An 18157-nucleotide genomic window follows, 5' to 3' on the forward strand; every position below is an offset into this window, starting at 1 on the left:
TATCAAAGCAATCATGAACATCAGACCGGTGTTTCTTGGTGTTCCCAAGGCAGTTAGTGGGATGTTGTCAGCTGAAGGCAAAGACATTGCTTTTTTCAGAGCCATGGCTCCTGGTGTGTTAGATTCAGAGATTCTAGGGCTTCAAACTTTAGAACACATGATGCGTGTAGGTCAAACATGGGACTCTGTGATTTCACAATATGTGGATTGATGGTTACTTCTGAGCACTCCAGTCTCTCAGATCTATGCAAGGTCTATCTAACTCATTTTCTTTTCATCTCATAACCTGCAATAAGTCGGATTAGTGGTTTAATAAGCATATCAATTAGTTTTGGATCTGTTTATTTGCTGCAATATCTCATTTTAACATTGTTGTACATACTGATACTATAGGATACTTGCTTCTTTTTATTTGAAGGGTAATGAATTGATGCACCAAAAAAAACTGATAAGCACACCTTTGGAGTTTGGAAGCAAGTTGTTCATTGTTGCTGTAACATTGTTTTCACACGATAAACAAACTTAAAATGGTGCAAACTAGTTTTAATATAGTACAAATTTAAGCACAACAAAACTTGTTAAGTAACACCATACATACACTCTGCATTATATGTTATATGTTGTTTCTTCTCTAAATAAACACCAAATTTAAACTTGCTGCTTATCTTATTAGAAACTTGTGGATGCTCTCAAGAGTGGGCCACCTACTCATACAGTTTTGCAGTCGTTGGGCTGCATTATATGACAATGTTTCGATCAATTGTCCAAGTAGGCGTCTGAATTCCAATGTCTATAGTCTAGAATATCAACAGTATAAAAAGATTTAATTTGATGAATTTAGGTTTGATTAGTACTTATTAATGCAGGAATGGGGCTTTGAACTTCCAACAAGGAATATTTCAGATCATGCAATGATCAAATATATAGATTTCTTGTTGGCAACAGCATCTGGAAAAGCAGTAGGAGAGAGAGATTCCCTGGTAAGCTCGCAGCTCCATTTGAGAAAACTAAGCTTTCTGATTATGCCCTTGCTGCCATGGTCGAGAGTGCTGTTGTTTCAGAGGCAAAAAATAGTAAAACCCTTTTCTTTATTTCGGAAAAAGACTTAATTACCCTTTTCTTTAACAGGAATTAATGCAAGGTTTTGATCAAGAGACTGCTGCTGTAGTAGTGGCTAGATTAACTTCTTATAAAATGGAAATGGAGGTGAATTTGCACTTTCCTTTCTAGTACTTTTTGCACAAATCAAATATATAAATTTTATTTACAGAATTATTCTTTTCAGGAATCATTTGATGCAACAAGGTGGATAGATAGAAACCTAATTCGTCTATGTTCCAAATTTGGGGACTATAGAAAAGACGACCCTTCTTCATTTTCTTTAAACCCTAGTTTCTCATTGTTCCCTCAATTCATGTTCAATCTTCGAAGATCACAGTTTGTTCAGGTAAAAAGTTGTTAATTTACCGAATTGCCCTTTTGTTATATGTTCTTAATTTTATGAAATGTTGGCAGGTGTTTAATGATAGTCCAGATGAAACTGCTTATTTTCAAATGATGTTAAACAGAGAAAGCATAACAAATGCAACTGTGATGATTCAACCTTCATTAATTTCATATTCATTTAACTCTCTTCCTTCTCCAACATTGCTTGATGTGGCATCAATTTCAGCTGATAGAATCTTGTTGTTAGATTCTTATTTTAGTGTAGTTGTTTTTCATGGCATGACAATTGCTCAATGGAGAAACAATGGCTACCAAGATTAGCCTGAACATCAAGTACTTTTTCCTCATTTCACTTTTCCTTTTTATAATTAAAAAAAAAACATCAGATCAATATTTTTTTATATTTTTTAGGCATTTGCTCAGTTGTTACAAGCTCCACATGATGATGCATAATTGATAATACGTGATAGTTTTCCTGTCCCCCACAATTGGTGGTGTGTGATCAACATGGTTCTCAGGTAAATGACTATTTTACCCTCGCATTCCAAATAACAAATTTCACAATATTGATTAGTAGTGGGAGATACACCAAATGACTTAAATTTCTGCTTAAATGGTCTCATATGGCCTGATCGGACTCCTCATCCTGCTCTAAATGGTGATTACTATAATTTTTTTCTTAGTATTTAGGTTTTTGTTTAGTTATTTCCAACAAAAATGTTTCCATGATGAATCTTTTGGTAGACACAATGTATAAGAATTACTTCATTGAGCTAATTATGATGCGATCCTTTGTTTATTTGTTTTCAAAGGTCAAGTATTGCTATCAACCAATTAAAATTTCGTTCACCAATGGCGTAATTAAGGTATTAATATCATCACTCTTACTTATTTGTCTATATCATTTTCATGAAAATGTTTATGTTGCGTATTATATAATCATATGTCCAGTTGTGCTTTCTATATAGCAAATGTTAACCTTGGTCTTTGCGTTTTTTGTTCATAGATTACAAACACCAATTTCTTTCAAACAACAGAAGATCTAGAGTTTAATTGGGTGATTGAAGGTGATGGATGTAAACTTGATTCTGGAACTCTCAGTCTACCAACATTAGAGTTTAATTGGGTGATTGAAGGTGATTTTGGTTCTTGAAACGAGACTCAAGATATCATATATTGGCATGGCTAGAAGCTTTGGAGGAAATGAGACTCAAGCAAAAGTAAACACAGAGAGTTGTTGGCACATAGTAAGCTAGATGATGCAATTGTATATAAATGAGTTCATTTTTTTAGAACATTTACTCACTTTTGGAATAATTATTTGTATTTGACATATTAGTGAAATGAATTATCTTTGTTATTTATGGTATTTTATTTTGTATTATGAGATTTTTAATGTATTATTTAATTTTAAAATTAGTAAATCTATAAATAATATATTTTTTTAAACATGTAAAATTAGTATACGCAAAAATGTGTGTCATCTTCATTTATGACATGACCTTTCTTGACAGGGGCTTTCTTGATACGCATTGCGTGTCATTAACACGCGCGTCGTAAGGTTATGACACGTGAATGCATGTCGTTTTCCTTTATGATAGGGCCTTCCTTGATACGCATTGCGTGTCGTAAACGCGCGTCATAATTGCGCGTCGTAAATGAGCGTCGTCTCTGTTTATGACAGGGCCTTCCTTGACGCGCATTTGCGCGTCGTCTGAGCCTTTGACGACGCGCAATGAGCGTCGTAAAAGGCTGTTTTTCTAGTAGTGCAAATCTCTCCCAAATCTCTCCAAGAATGTGGAATCTCTCCCAAATCTCTCTAAAATCACTCGGGGCATCCCAACCCTTAATTTAGTCAAAACCCGCTCGAAAACGGAAGTCTACGCGAAAAACAGCCTTAAGGAGCCGAAACCCCTCTTAAGGAGCCGAAACCCCTCTTAGGGCCGAAAGTCCTCTTAGGGACCGAACCCTCTTGGACCGAACCCGAAGGTTGCTGAACCGAACCCGAAGGGTGCTCTCGGGCCCGAACCTCGCACAAGGAACCGAAGCTACCTTCGGTCCATTTCGCCTCCTAATCCTTTCGCTCCATTTCGCTTTCGGCCCATGATCAGAAGGGACCGAACCTCGGCCAGGACCGAGAGGTCTTGCAGGGAAGCCCATTTCTTCCTGGTTTTCGATTCCGACTTCATTTTGGCTTCGTTTTTCATTGTTTTAACGTGGGATTTTCACCCAAAACTTTATTTTATCAATTAAAGTCTCATAATTCATTAATTCCCATGTTTTTGGTGCAAATCTTATCCAAGAAATGAGTGGGTGAAGTACAAAGATTGAGTGTTGGCTTTTCTTTGTATTATGACACAAGCAACCACCATACCCACTCCATGACTAACCCACCATCCCTAGTAACTTCCTTGTACCTTTCCATCAATCATCAGCCCCTCCCACGTTCTAAGAGCCGGAATAAGTCAACCTCTCTCCTCATTTACACTCACTTGCTCTCATTTCACCAAAAATCACAAACAACTTTTCTCTCAAACTTTTTCCTCTAGTTCGAGACTCCAAGGCTGATCAGCAAGCTTTACTATACTCTTGGTAAGTATAATTCATCCTTCTTGTGATTATTATACTTCATCCTACTCCAATCATCGATTGCTTACACAAACTCTATCATTTTGATGTTAGATTCTCGAAAATCTTCAAGGCATCTTCAAGTGTTCTTGAGTTGAACACTTCCTTTCTCCAACAATCATCTACTGAAATCACATAAGGTGAGTTCATACCCTTGTATTTTCATGTTTTCTTAAGTTTTAGGGGGGGGGGATACAAGTTAAAACACCAAGAACATAACTAAACTTTTCTAACAGCCTTCATCAGAAAAGTTGGACTCCATTCACGGACTGTTTTGGACAACTTAAACATTTTAGTTTTCAAAACTGTATTTGGTGAAAATAGTTCAAGTTCTTAGCTTTAAAATGACTACTTTCACATCTCCATACAATTTTTCTACAATTTATGGTGATTTTTACAAAACTGCCTATCATTTCAAACATCAATCCGGACCAGTCTGTGATTATGGACATGTTCACACAAGTTAGAGGTCATTAAAAATCATGAGAAAATTTATGGTGAAACTACACTCATTTTCCAAACTTTCAGAATTTTTGGATTTTGATTTGGACCTCTGATGATTTTTCTACAAATTTTCTAAGAACAAGGATAGAAAATGTTATCAACAGAAAAATACTATCAATTTCATTTCACCTTGTAACATGTTGAGCAAGGTGTATATCTTTATGTGATTATATGTTATTGCAATATATGACATTATTGTCTTAGTATGTAGACATACATCAGTTAACAAATGAAGTTTTCTAGAGAAAGCATAGAAATAACAATTTGTTATAATCAAAGCACATTTATTACATACAAACGTTTGAATAAACTATGTTAAGTATAGTTTATGTACATTACCACTTTTACCCTTGTTTTGATAAACTATAATAGGTATAGTTTATGATACATCACATAACACACTCATACAAAAAGGGTACATTCATAAAAAAAAAAAAAGGAATTTTCCATTACATTACACGTGAATTCGTTAATGGCTTTTGTGAGACATTCGCTTCACTTTACCAATAAGTTATGTATTGTAACCAAAGTCTCCTGGAGGGAGAGCGTGATACTTGTATATAGATCTATATTGGGATTGACAAACCCACACATGAGCTGCTTGCAACAGCTAGACCGGCAGGTCTATGGTGACAAATGTCATAACAACTCCGACGCCTGAAGAACGTCGTTTCAGGCCAACTAGGTCATAGTATGGTTATAGTAGCTAACATTAAGTATTAACAAACATAGAATTTACGGGGAATTCATGTAGATCAAACGAGTTTACATAGATTTAAACTTGCATCATTTTATCATAAGTATAACAATTTACTTGTGCACCTCGGTCTTTGGGTTTTAAGACTACTTTTACATTTTAAGGAAAATATTGGATTTTTCTAGAACAAACACTACTTTTACAAGAAAAAGCTTTTCATAAACCGTCTACAAATGCTTATGAACTCACCAACCTTTGTGTTGACACTTTTTCAAACAACTTGTATTCTCAGGAAATCACTAAACAGGTAACCAAGTGCTTTTGAGGATGGGACGTTAAGGCGTCAAACATTTCACATTTGTCAACATATTGTAATTGATTTGGAAACATGTAATTCATACAATAATGTAACTTTTTCAATTATATATATGTTGGTTGTTTTTGCTTAAATCACTATTGCAATTGTTGTTATGATGCTATACATGAAGTCCTCCACCCCCGGACGTTTCCGCCATCCTTGGTTTGGGGTGTGAAAGATTGGTATCAGAGCACGGTTTATAGTGAATTAAGTATATCAAACAACATAGGATATACAAACTATAAACACATTGGGACTAAAAGTCTCTGATTTTAAAACATTTTAACAGGTTATACTTTTAGAAAATAAATAGTTTTCTTGTTTAAAAGTATACCTACATGCATTACATACCCGCGTAGTGTCATAACTAGAAGAACATAAAGTAAAAGAAGAGGATTTGAACGCTACGAGTATGCCTTGGTATGAGTAATCAATTCTGGGAAGGATATAGCCTGATAAGCTATATCTGTCCGAGAAGTGACTTACTCATACCGGGGGATAGTCGTAGGGGGCAACAAATCTAATAACCTAACTTCACTCTACAAAGAATGCTCTAAGAACCAAATCTAAACACTTAAAATACTATAGGAGTATTTGTATGTTGCTATAGCGCAATGTTATTATTATTAACCATTACCTGCTTCTTACACCCTTATTCTCGCGCAGACGATATGGCAGGATTCCACTTACCAGGAGACCCATACTTTCCCAATCAGGGAAATGTCGGCTGGATTGAAGAAGAGCCCGAAGAGCTGATTGAAGAGGACCCCGAAGAGGATCCCGAAGAGGAACCCGAAGAAGAAGAATAGGAGGTAGACGAAGAAGAAGAAGAGGAAGACGACGAGGTAGACATGGATGAGGATGAAAGTGAAGAAGAACCAGAGGAGGAAGTCTTCAACCCTCCTTACATCGTTAGGGTGCCGGCGAACCGCTTTGGCCACAACAGGCCTGAGCCCCGTTGGGCAACCATGATCGAGAGGTGGATCCGACAACAACGCCAACGGTCACCATATGGCGACCAACGAGGTTACTATGACCTCAGCCACGGGGGACCAGCTGAAAGAGCCCTCCTCGTCATGGTCCAACACATCACGAATTTGGGGAACCAGAGTAGGGAAATGGCAGATCAGGTCCGAAATCTCAGCGTTGTTACGACAGCCACCGATGCACATGCCAGGGATTTGGAGAGGGACTTCTATCCAGTGGACCAACTCATCGAGGACCTTACCACTGCTCGAGCGGAGGTAAGGGAGTACCAGGAGAGGCACACAGCTCCCGAGGAGAGAGTGATCGCCGCCGAACGCCGGATTACGGAGCTTCAGGGAGGGTCGACCTCATCTCAGAGCCACCATGGACCCGATGCCACCCGCCGCGAGTAGTGTTCGCACTGCTCATGTTTTGTTATAAAACTAGGATTTCGAGTATGCGTTGGTGCTACTTTGTATTGCGAATAGGTTGACCCCGTGACTAAGTGACTACACTAGTCAAAGGGCTTTTGTGGTGCCAATGATCATCTTTTATTTTGATATAATGTAGACCCTTGGGAGGTCAAATTTTCTCAAAACAATATGTACTAAAAAGTTATCAATGAATTTGGCATGTATTTTACTTCCTTGGATGTTGACATGAACCAAGCACATGACTCTGTTTGGGTGAACACTATTTAATTCATAAGTTTAATTACATAAACTTTTCTATGAATTACCTGCTAATGTAATAAACTCGGGATATAATACAAATGAGATAAAACCAGTAACACTCGACTCGCTATTACTATTGAAGTCTTACCCACTTGTCATTTTAAAATTATGATAGAACTATGCCACCAAGGAAAAGACCAAGACCTTCCAGTAGCGCAGCACCACCTCCTCCGCCGCCGCCACCATAATTTGACCCAGCAATGTTCCAGGTTGCAGTAACAGCAGTTGTGGCGGCAGCTATGTCACAAATCGGCCCTAATGGCAATGGTGGATCCGGATTTGGTGCTACACCCTCTAATCAGGGTGACAGTTCGGGGCGCACAAAGGAATGCACCTACAAGGACTTCACAAATGGCAAACCCGATACCTTCAATGGGAGCGGGGACGTCATCACACTGATGCAATGGTTCGAAAGGACCGAAGCAGTCTTCGAAATCTGTGCTTGTCCCGAAGCAAGCAAGGTCAAGTTCGCAACATTCACTTTCACCGGTAGGGCTCTCACTTGGTGGAATGACCGAGTTACATCACTTACTCCCGTAGTGGCTAACTCCATAAGCTGGGAAGATTTGAAAGCGTTAATGCTAAAGGAGTATTGCCCAAGGGGCAAGATCCAAAAACTCAAAGAAGAACTCTGGAACCTCAGAATGTTGGGCACAGATCTTGAAGCTTACACTGCCCGGTTCAACGACCTAGCGCTCCTTTGTCCATCAATGGTAACTCCAGAAGGGAAAAAGGTGGAACGATACCTCTGGGGAGATGCAAGATAGTGTATTGGCCTTGAAACCTACTACTTTTGAGAGTGCCAAGGAATTGGCACAACAACTTATCGATCACAGGGCCAGCCGTGGTACCGTGATTGCCACCACTGACTAAGCAAAAGGAGGAAACAAGAAGAAGAAGTTCTAGAACCATAAAAAGAAGCAACCAGCACTGGACCCCACGAAGAAGCAACAGACCATTGCTGTCTATGCTGCCACTACTGCTACCACTCCAACACCACCGAAGCAATATGCTGGAAGTCTCCCTAAGTGCAACAAGTGCAACTACCACCACAATGGTGCCTATCGGGAAATGCACTACAAAAGTTGCAACAAGAAAGGGCATACCGCTCATTTCTGTAAAGCGGCAGCACAACCGAGCAACGAAGTTGTCAATGCAGGGGCAAGCCAAACCTGCTATGGATGTGGTGAAGCAGGACACTTCAGGAGAAACTACCCCAAGGCACAAGCTCCTAATGCCGGTGGTGTAGGGAGAGTCCTGACAATGGGACATGGGGAAGCAGTCAAGGATCCTACAATGGTTACCGGTATGTTACCCTCAATAACTCTTATGCATGCGTACTTTTCGATTGTGGGGCAGAAAGGAGTTTCGTGAGTCACCAATTCAAACATTTACTTAAGCAAAATCCCCAGTCATTAAAAGATTCATACGTCGTAGAAATGGCAAACGGAAAGGTTGAGCGCGCTAATGATATTTACATAGGGTGTACCCTCACTCTAGACAATCATTCGTTCAAAATCGATCTAATGCCAGTAACAATAAAAGTTTCGACATAATCATCGGTATGGATTTGTTAAGTTCTCATCGTGCTGACATTCTATGTTACGAAAGGGCCGTTCGCCTCAATATGCCAAATGACAAAACTCTTCTCGTCTACGGCGATAAACTCGGTACAAACCTACAAATCATTTCTTGCGTCAAGGCTCAAAAGTATCTCCGAAAGGAATACCATGCCTTCTTAGCCCACATCATAGATAAGAATCAAGGGGTAAAGGACATCAAGGACATTCTGTAAGTGTGCAACTTCCCCGACATATTCCCAGAAGATCTGCCAAGTGTACCGCTCGCACGATAAGTCGAATTCTGAATCGACTTGGTTCCCGGTGCTACCCCAATAGCCAAAGCACCATATCGCCTCGCACCGGCAAAAATGCAAGAGATGTCTAGTCAATTGAGCGAACTATTAAGCAAGGGATTCATCAGACCGAGCTTTTCACCCTGGGGAGCACCCGTTCTATTTGTGAAAAAGAAGGATGGATCCTTTCGGATGTGCATCGATTATAGGTAGTTAAACAAACTTACCATCAAGAATCGATATCCCCTACCCCGAATCGACGACCTTTTCGACCAACTTTAGGGAGCAAGCTACTTTTCAAAAATCGAATTGAGGTCCGGTTACCATCAATTGCGAGTTCAAGAAGAAGATATCCCCATGACGGCATTCAGAACCCGCTATGGACGCTACGAATTTGTAGTGATGCCATTCGGATTAACAAACGCGCCTGTGGTGTTCATGGATCTGATGAACCGAGTGTGTCGACCCTTCCTAGATAAATTTGTGATCGTGTTCATCGATGATATCTTGGTCTATTCAAGGAAGGAAGAAGAGCACAGGCAACACCTGCAACTAATACTGGAGACTCTAAGAGCCGAGAAGCTTTATGCTAAGTTTTCAAAGTGCGAATTTTGGCTCTGAGAAGTGGGATTCCTTGGCCACGTAATTAGCGAGAAAGGGATACATGTGGATCCCTCAAAGATCAAATCAATCGAAAGCTGGCCAGCACCCACAATGCCGACAAAAATCCGACAATTCTTAGGACTCGCTGGATACTACCGAAGATTCATCCAAAAGTTCTCCAAGATCGCAAAACCACTCACCACCTTTACTCAAAAAGGTGTGATGTTTAAGTGGGGAGATAAACAAGAAGCCGCCTTCCAAACGTTAAAACAAGCCCTATGTAGCGCACCGGTCTTGTCTCTTCTAGAAGGAACTGATGACTTCGTGGTATATTGCGATGCTTCAAATCAAGGCCTCGGATGTGTGCTCATGCAGAGAGGGAAAGTCATCGCTTACGCGTCAAGACAACTTAAGACACACGAGGTTAATTACACTACCCACGACCTTGAACTGGGAGCGGTAGTGTTCGCCTTAAAGATTTGGAGGCACTACCTCTACGGCATAAAATGCACTATCTTCACTGATCACAAAAGTCTTCAGCATATCCTCAATCAAAAAGAGCTCAACATGCGACAACGAAGATGGGTTGAGCTGATGAACGACTACGAGTGTGAAATTCGCTACCACCTGGGCAAGGCCAATGTAGTGGCTGATGCCCTAAGCAAGAAGGAATATTCAGGTCGCCGAGTAAAATCCTTAACCATGACCATCCATTCCCACCTGGCCACGCAAATCAAGGAAGCCCAACTAGAAGCCTTGAAACCAGAAAATGTGACAGGTGAGGCATTAAGAGGGATGGATAAAAACGTAGAAGTCAAGGATGATGGAGCACGTTATTTCATGAATCAGATCTGGACGCCAAAGTGTGGTGGGTTCTGAGACATCGTCATGAATGAAGCACACAAGACTCGATATTCCATCCATCCAGGTTCGGACAAGATGTATCTAGACCTCAAAAAGTTATACTGGTGGCTGAACATGAAAGCCGAGATTGCGACTTATGTGGGCAAGTGTCTGACTTGCGCCAAGTTCAAGGTGGAATACCAGAAACCCTCAGGACTACTACAATAGCCTGATATACCTGAGTGGAAGTGGGAACGGATAACCATGGACTTCATAGCCAAGCTGCCTAAGACTTCAGGCGGGCTTGATACCATATGGGTAATCGTAGACAGATTGACCAAGTTTGCGCACTTCCTGCTGATAAAGGAAACCGACAAGATGGAGAAGTTAACCAGGACGTACAACAAGGAGATTGTGCGACTGCATGGTGTACCAATATCCATTATCTCCGACCGAGATAGTAGATTCACCTCGCGATTTTGGCAGTCCCTACAGAAATCTTTGGGAACTAGGCTAGACATGAGTACGGCCTACCATCCACAAACCGACGGGCAAAGCGAGCGCACCATACATACATTAGAATACATGTTGAGAGCCTGTGTGATAGACTTTGATAAGGCATGGGATACCCATTTACCGATTATTGAATTCTCCTACAATAACAACTATCACACTAGCATCAAGGTCGCCCCATTCAAAGCTCTTTATGGACGCAAGTGCCGATCACCCCTGTGTTGGGCAGAAGTAGGGGACACTTAACTAGATAGGGGCAAGTCCCTAATAGCACCCTTACTGATCCTGAAATCATAAGGGAGACCACATAGAAGATTGTTCAAATTCGGGAAAGACTGAAGGCGTCTCTTGATCGACAAAAGAGTTACGCGGACAAGCGACGCAAACCCTTGGAATTCCAGGTCGGTGATCGAGTATTACTAAAAGTTTCCCCTTGGAAATGGATAATACGTTTTGGTAAACGTGGGAAACTAAACCCAAGGTACATCAGACCATTTGAAATCCTTGCCAGGATTCGTCCGGTAGCGTACAAACTTCGATTACCACAAGAACTTAATAACGTACACCCTAGTTTCCACGTATCCAACTTGAAAAGGTGCCTATCCGACGAGACTCTCGTGATACCTCTCGACGAAATTGAAGTTAATGAGAGTCTCCATTTCGTGGAAGAACCAGTTGAGATTATGGATCGGGAGGTCAAGAGAACGAAACAAAGTCATATTCCAATAGTGAAGCTTCATTGAAACGCGAAACGAGGGCCTGAGTTCATCTGGGAACGCGAAGATCAAATGAAACAAAAATACCAACGTCTCTTCCCAAACTCTTGAAGTCCCTGTCAGAATGTAAATTTTGGGACGTAATTCCCTCTAACGGGGGGATGATGTGACAAGAGTCAATTTCAGGTCAAGTCAAAGTCAAACAAAGTCAACGAGTCAAACCGGTCAACTCAATTAAACCTTGTATATTATGGTTTACGTTATGTAATTACTGTATAACTCACTATTTTAATGAGAAAACAACACTTGGAAAATTCGTGTGTTTAATTTTCCTTAGCTTTAGTACTAAACAATGAACAAAACCGATAAAACAATGTTGCATACTCATCTGGAGTGTGTAACATCCTAAAACATGGCTTAATGGGGTTTACAGAACTTGCATTGCGAAGCCGGACACTCAAAAATGTCACAAACAAAACCTCTCTCAATCATATTCACTCTATCTCTCCCAAAAATCTCTCTGAATGCCAAAACTCTCCAAGAATGTCAAATCTCTCCAAGAATGTGGAATCTCTCCCAAATCTCTCTAAAATCACTCGGGGCATCCCAGCCCTTAATTTAGTCAAAAACCGCTCGAAAACGGAAGTCTACACGAAAAGCAGCCTTAAGGAGCCAAAACCCCTCTTATGGAGCCGAAACCCCTCTTAGGGCCGAAAGTCCTCTTAGGGACCGAACCCTCTTGGACCGAACCCGAAGGCTGCTGAACCGAACCCGAAGGGTGCTCTCGGGCCCGAACCTCGCACAAGGAACCGAAGCTACCTTCGGTCCATTTCGCCTCCTACTCCTTTCGGTCCATTTCACTTTCGGCCCATGACCGAACCTCGGCAAGGACCGAGAGGTCTCGCAGGGAAGCCCATTTCTTCCCGGTTTTCGATTCCGACTTCGTTTTGGCTTCGTTTTTCATTGTTTTAACGTGGGATTTTCACCCAAAACTTTATTTTATCAATTAAAGTCTCATAATTCATTAATTCCCATGTTTTTGGTGAAAATCTTATCCAAGAAATGAGTGGGTGAAGTACAAAGATTGAGTGTTGGCTTTTCTTTGTATTATGACACAAGCAACCACCATACCCACTCCATGACTAACCCACCATCCCTAGTAACTTCCTTGTACCTTTCCATCAATCATTAGCCCCTCCCACGTTCTAAGAGCCGGAATAAGTCAACCTCTCTCCTCATTTACACTCACTTGCTCTCATTTCACCAAAAATCACAAACAACTTTTCTCTCAAACTTTTTCCTCTAGTTCGAGACTCCAAGGCTGATCAGCAAGCTTTACTATACTCTTGGTAAGTATAATTCATCCTTCTTGTGATTATTATACTTCATCCTACTCCAATCATCGATTGCTTACACAAACTCCATCATTTTGATGTTAGATTCTCGAAAATCTTCAAGGCATCTTCAAGTGTTCTTGAGTTGAACACTTCCTTTCTCCAACAATCATCTACTGAAATCACATAAGGTGAGTTCATACCCTTGTATTTTCATGTTTTCTTAAGTTTTAGGGGGGGGGGATACAAGTTAAAACACCAAGAACATAACTAAACTTTTCTAACAGCCTTCATCAGAAAAGTTGGACTCCATTCACGGACTCTTTTGGACAACTTAAACATTTTAGTTTTCAAAAATGTATTCGGTGAAAATAGTTCAAGTTCTTAGCTTTAAAATGACTACTTTCACATCTCCATACAATTTTTCTACAATTTATGGTGATTTTTACAAAACTGCCTATCATTTCAAAGATCAATCCGGACCAGTCTGTGATTATGGACATGTTCACACAAGTTAGAGGTCATTAAAAATCATGAGAAAAATTATGGAGAAACTAAATTCATTTTCCAAACTCTCAGAAGTTTTGGATTCTGATTTGGACCTTTGATGATTTTTCTACAAATTTTCTAAGAATAGGGATATAAAATGTTATCAACAGAAAAATACTATCAATTTCGTTTCACCTTGTAACATGTTGAGCAAGGTGTATATCTTTATGTGATTATATGTTATTGCAATATATGACATTATTTTCTTAGTATGTATACATACATCAGTTAACAAATGAAGTTTTCTAGACAAATCATAGAAATAACAATTTGTTATAATAAAATTACATCTATTACATACAAATGTTTGAATAAACTATGTTAAATTTAGTTTATGTACATTACCACTTTTACCCTTGTTTTGATAAAATATAATAGGTATAGTTTATGATACATCACATAACACACTCATACAAAAAGGGTACATTCATACAAAAAGGAATTTTCCATTACCTTACACGTGAATTCGTTAATTGTTTTTGTGAGACATTCGCTTCACTTTACCAATAAGTCATGTATTGTAACCAGAGTCTCCTGGGGGGGAGAGCATGATAGTTGTATATAGATCTATATTGGGATTGACAAACCTACACCTGAGTTGCTTGCAACAGCTAGACCGGCAGGTCTGTGGTGACAAACGTCATAACAGTTCCGACGCCTGAAGAACGTCGTTTCAGGCCAACTAGGTCATAGTATGGTTATAGTAGCTCACATTAAGTATTAACAAACATAGAATTTACAGGGAATTCATGTAGATCAAACGATTTTACGTAGATTTAAACTTGCATCATTTTATGATAAGTATAACAATTTACTTGTGCACCTCGGTCTTTGGGTTTTAAGACTACTTTTACATTTTAAGGAAAATATTGGATTTTTCTGGAACAAACACTACTTTTACAAGAAAAAGATTTTCATAAACCGTCTACAAATGCTTATGAACTCACCAACCTGTGTGTTGACACTTTTTCAAACAACTTGTATTCTCAGGAAATCATTAAATAGGTAACCAAGTGCTTTTGAGGATGGGACGTTAAGGCGTCAAACATTTCACATTTGTCAACATATTGTAATTGATTTAGAAACATGTAATTCATACAATGATGTAACTTTTTCAGTTATATATATATATGTTGGTTGTGTTTGCTTAAATCACTATTGCAATTGTTGTTATGATGCTATACATGAAGTCCTCCACCCCCGGACGTTTCCTCCATCCTTGGTTTGGGGGTGTGAAAAGAACGAGGATGAAGAAGGTGAATTTCGGTCTAATTTGAATAATGATGATGATGAATGGGGGGAGAACTTTTGTGAATCTCCTCTACCACCGCCACGGCCCACGCGCCACCGCTTTGCTGTTGCACTTTCCGTTGAAACATCGGTGGTTGAGGGTTCGGCCTCTGCGATAAATGTCACTCCGACCAAGGCAACTCACAATCAGAGTCATCCTCTCACCGTCTGGATAGAATTAATTAGGAGATATCAGACACTATCGAAGTTGGGAATTGCTTAGGATTTCAAATGGGGAATTTTGATAAACAAATCAATGATCTAGTGAAATCTACAAGGGCCGATAAATTCTTACCATGAATTTTATGACCATCAATATTAAGGTTGTTGGTAGTTCTGCCAAAATGGAATGGATTCAACGTCTAGAAAGGGGTAACAAAATTCATTTCATTGCTTTTCAAGAATCTTAATTCATTGACTCTTCAAGAATTTTATTTAAATTTTTTTGGGATAGATTAATTTTTTATTTTGAGCATGTGGATGCAAATGGTCGATCAGGTGGTCTTTTCTGTATATGGAACCCAAGTATTTTTTAAGAAAAATCAGGTTTTCAAAAATCAACACTTCCTGATAATTATGGGCTCCTTACAAGGGGTGGAGGTGGATGTTATAGTTGCTAATGTCTATCCACCTCAATGTCAGGCTTTAAAAAATAGTTTGTGGACTAGTCTTCTAAGCTTGATTAACACGTTAGACGGAATATGGATACTTATGGGCGATTTTAATGATGTGAGAATTCCGAAAGACAGAATGAACTCACAATTCTGCGAATTGGGGGCTAGAAAATTTAATGAGTTCATTTCAATGGGTGGCAGGAAGTATACTTACATGACTGATGGTGGTGAGAAATTGAGTAAAATCGATAGAATTTTGGTGGGTCCAAAGTTTATGGGTAAATGGCCCAATGCATCTCTCATTTCTCTTCCACGTGAATTGTCTGATCACTGCCCACTTGTTCTTCTCACATCGATATGTGACTTCGTTCCTTCTCCCTTCTGATTTTTTAATAATTGGCTTATGGATCCAAACTTTGGTGATGTGGTGCGAGAGGCGGCTGCCTCTTTCCAATTCAATGGTCCTCCGGACAAGCTTCTTTCTTGTAAACTTTGGAAGATAAACAATGCAATTAAACATTGGGAAATTAAGAAGATGGAAAAATAAAATGGTGAGTTGAAGTCATTAAAGCAGTGGATTGATGCATTGGAAATTATTGTTGAATCGAGAGATATATCAAGTGTGGAATTGGAGAACCGTATGGAATGGAAACAAAAATTATTGGATCTTGAACACAAAAAAAACCTTGATCTTAAACAGAATGTTAGAATACATTGGGTTGTCGAGGGTGAAGAAAACTCACGGTTCTTTCATAGGATCATAAAGAGCAACATTTCGAATAATCGGATCAATGGTCTCTCAGTTAATGGTGTATGGTTTACCGATCCCACCTCAATTAAAAACGAGGTCATCTTATTTTTCAAAGAAAATTTTTCTGAAAAGATGGATGCTAGACCTATTTTAGAGTGCGATTTTCCCAATACATTATCGGATTCGGATGCTTCTCTTCTTATTGAACCATTCAACTTACTGGAAGTGAAGGCTGCGGTTTGGAGCTATGGGAATGAGTGGGCCTCGGGACCGGATGGCATCTCATTTAAATTTCTCAAATCTTATTATTTGGGATATTTTTGAGAATGATTTCATGGATATTTTTCATAATTTTCATTCCACCGGTATCCTAAACACCGGATGCAATCCATCATTTATTTCATTGGTCCCGATAGTAAACGATGTTGGTGATTTGTTGTCATCAATATTATTTAAGTGTAATGGGATTACTTTGTTAACCAAAGGTGATCTTGATAAATATTAAACAAGTAAAGAAGGTGTGGAGTACACACTTGTTTAAGTTTGATCAAGTTTTCAAAGTACACTGTCATTTAGGGGCGAAGCTCCTAAACGAACGGGGGTCTGGGGGCAGCGCCCCTGGGAGCGGGTTCTAAGGGGCGGCAGCCCTTGGCGGGGTACACTGTCATATAGGGTATGTTGCTATATAAAAAATGCATCAGAAAATCGTATTTTCAGAGAATTGACCATTGTTTGACCCTTATCCAAACTTCTGTTTTATGTTAGTTTTTATATTTTATGACAGTTTAAAACTTTCATATGACAGTTTTCAGACAAAGATCATAAATTCGGTTTTGGTCTTATTTTCTGGTACAGACGAAATCATCATCAAAGCATTCTAAATTCTTGTCTCTCTGAGTCTTATCCGATTAAAGAATATTGGGAGTACCACCCAAATGCTTTAATCTGAAAGTGTTTTACACAATTCTTAGAATTCCAAGCCTTACTATACCCCAATTTCTAACAAACGACCCTCTTTCACTCTTAGATTATAGGCCAATTAATTTAATTGGTTGTATATATAAAGTAATTGCAAAAGTTCTCGCAAATCGCCTAAAATTGGACATTGGTTCTGTTGTGGGTGAAGAACAAACCGTGTTCATTGCAGGTCACAACATACTAGATGGGTCATTAATGATAAATGAATCACTTTCTTGGCTTAATCGAAACAACAAGGAGGCTCTACTTTTCAAAGTTGATTTTAACAAAGCCTTTGACTCTCTGAGTTGGAGCTTTCTTGATTCAGTCATGTCTCAACTGGGTTTTCCTTTGCATTGGAGACTTTGGATTTCTGGATGTCTCTCCTCATCCAAAACATCAGTTCTAGTCAATGGTTCACCGACAGATGAATTATCGGTCATCAAGGGCGTCAGGCAAGGTGATCATTTGGCCCCGTTTTTATTCATTCTGGCAATGGAGTCGCTGGATGCTATCATGCACAAAGCTAGTGAACTTGGTATTTTCGGGGTATTTCATTCCCAAGTGGAGGGCCTAGGATATCGCACATGTTTTACGCTGATGATGCCCTATTTATCGGGGAATGGTCAAGAATCAATCTTGTTAACCTTGCTAGAATCCTCCGATGTTTTCATCTCACATCTGGGCTTAAGGTTAATTTCTTAAAAAAGTAAAGTTTTTGGTGTTGGTGTTAATCAAAATGAAATCGGATCTTTTGCTCAATTTCTCCACTGCCAAGCATCTTCATTCCCGTTTACCA

Source organism: Lactuca serriola, chromosome 4 (assembly GCF_051521515.1).
Source record: "Lactuca serriola cultivar US96UC23 chromosome 4, Lser_US96UC23_V15, whole genome shotgun sequence".
NCBI lineage: Eukaryota > Viridiplantae > Streptophyta > Magnoliopsida > Asterales > Asteraceae > Lactuca > Lactuca serriola.